The sequence below is a fragment of the Acomys russatus genome, chromosome 7 (assembly GCF_903995435.1).
Source record: "Acomys russatus chromosome 7, mAcoRus1.1, whole genome shotgun sequence".
NCBI lineage: Eukaryota > Metazoa > Chordata > Mammalia > Rodentia > Muridae > Acomys > Acomys russatus.
In genome coordinates this window covers 46,125,716-46,127,859 of record NC_067143.1, presented here as the reverse complement: position 1 = coordinate 46,127,859, position 2,144 = coordinate 46,125,716, and the positions used below count along the sequence as shown (strand labels likewise).

Sequence of the window (2,144 nt, the reverse complement as noted above, 5' to 3'; positions counted from 1 at the left end):
TGGGCTGGTGGTCAGAGAGCAGACTGATCAAGCTGGTAAGCAGCACGCTGCCATGGCCTCTGCATCAGTCCTGCCTCCAGATCCCTGCCTTTTTGAAATTCCTGTCCTGACTTCCTTCATAGTCAGTAATAAGGAACAGTAATATGGAAATATAAGCCAAATAAACCCTTCCCTACCCAACTTGCTTTTTGTCATGGTGCTTCCTAATGGCAGTAGAAACCCTAAGACAGCTCTGCTTTGTGCACATACAGGCAGCACAGTGATTGGGCACAGTGGTCTTAAGAAAAAAGAGCACATGATTTAGAGAGAAAAAATAGTGGTGAGATGGAGGAAAATTAAAGACGATGCAACAGTGTATACATAATATTCTCAACCAATTAAAAGTGTTTAAAAATACTAAACAGGAAACACATGTTACCTGCTGCGAGGAGGTTAACGGTCCTGAGAGTGTGGAGTATCACAATCCACCGGTTTCTGCCAGTTCAGAGTCTCCCTGGTGAGGTTCCAGGTCACATACATCTCAGAACGAAAAGGAATTCCTTTCTCCCAGCCTCTGCCCTAGGGTGAGTTGCTCAGCTGGAAGTTTTTCTGAATTTACCAGAACCTAGAAGAATATCTCATGATGTAGCTGAGTCTCACTGAATTTGTTAATGGCTGTCGTCTAGGAAAAAGACAAAATCTGGGCAAAGCAGGGGACTTCCCTGGCTGTCCTCTATACACTAGGACTGGCTCTGCCTGACACCTGATGCATCAAACACTTCATAGTATCCACGGGCTCCCAGCCATGGCCTAGCTCATATGATCATCTCTAGCAGAACATCATCAAGTCTTGGCAGACTATAAGAAAGGAATTGAAAGATTTATAGAATTGCTCTTCTATTCTCTGCACGATCTAGTCAGCCCCAGCCCAGCTAGTTTCATACCAAGTAAGTCTGTGTCTGCGTGTGTGTGAGGTTTTGGAGGTTGAGTGGTAATGACTGTTTTCAAGTTGATGGCAGTTCAGGAGGCCCTGCAGCCAGACTGGTTCCAGTGACTCTCGGATGAGGAGGCATCTTGTGCAGAGGTTAACATCCATCAAAAGGCCCAGGAAGTCTGTGCATCCATCACTTCTTTTCCTGGACAGCTGTTTGTAACTGCGGGGAGAGTCTGAGGTCCTTCAGAAAAGTGTGATCCTTGGACTGATGGAAGGTGGAAACATGATGAAAGAGAGGTTGGGGGCTGCATGAGAGACAACCAAATGACCTGTGGGGAGCTTCCTTTTGGATGGTTTTCAAGGGAATCTAACAGTCACAGAAACCAGGTTACATTTGCCGTCAGTGATCACAGCAGAGATGCCAGAGGACAAACCAAGGCTCATCTGTGGTGTCAGCCAGCCAGATGAAGTGCTTGAGTGCATTGAGAGAGGAGTGAATTCATTTGAGAGATTTTTTTTTCCATATCAAGCGACCAAGCAGGGCTGTGCCCTGACTTTTCACCTTTGACTGCCAGCTGAATCATGAAGAGACATTATGGCAACAAAATGGAATCCAAGAAGAAATAAAACACTTGAGTAAAATGAAGAAAATTGAAGCAACTGGATGCAACCAAGAAATGATATCATTTGAAATTAATCTGAAGGAGAAAAAAGTACCAGGAAGACTTTGACCCGCTTGTGAGAGGGTGCTCCCATTATTGCTGTAAGAATTCCACTCACGCATACATCCATCATCTGGCAACCAGCAAGCTCCTGGCCCAGTCCTACAACTTTGAAAACTACTTCCAATTTTCCTGCACCATCCGAGAAGCACTGAAGAGTGTCACACTAGCACAGTCTTGAGAACTGGAAAGTACAAATCTGCCTAGTCTCTGAAAAGAATAAAGCGGCAGAAACTTGAGCTATCAGTGTTTATGGTGGGGATGAAGACCATCTGCCCAGACTGCCCACAGGAGCAGGGGGGAAAGGCTTTCATCAGAATGACTTGAATTGTGACTTTTGATTTTTCTAGACTTATTCTGCCAGTGGGTAGAGAGTCATTTAGTTGAAGACAAAAGCATTAGATGTGAGAGAGACTTGAAAGGATCATAAGGTTCTAGGAATCATTGGGGTGGATGCAGGCCGAGTGGAGATGATTTTGTGGGTAGCTTGTCATAGCTGGAGGCACAGC

At 45.1% G+C, this 2,144-nt stretch overlaps 1 pseudogene; it reads left to right on the top strand.

The window, feature by feature from the left end:
* Nucleotides 1–619: 619 nt before the first annotated feature.
* Nucleotides 620–1,816, top strand: LOC127191960 (queuine tRNA-ribosyltransferase accessory subunit 2-like; annotated as a pseudogene).
* The last annotated feature ends 328 nt before the right edge of the window (nucleotides 1,817–2,144 follow it).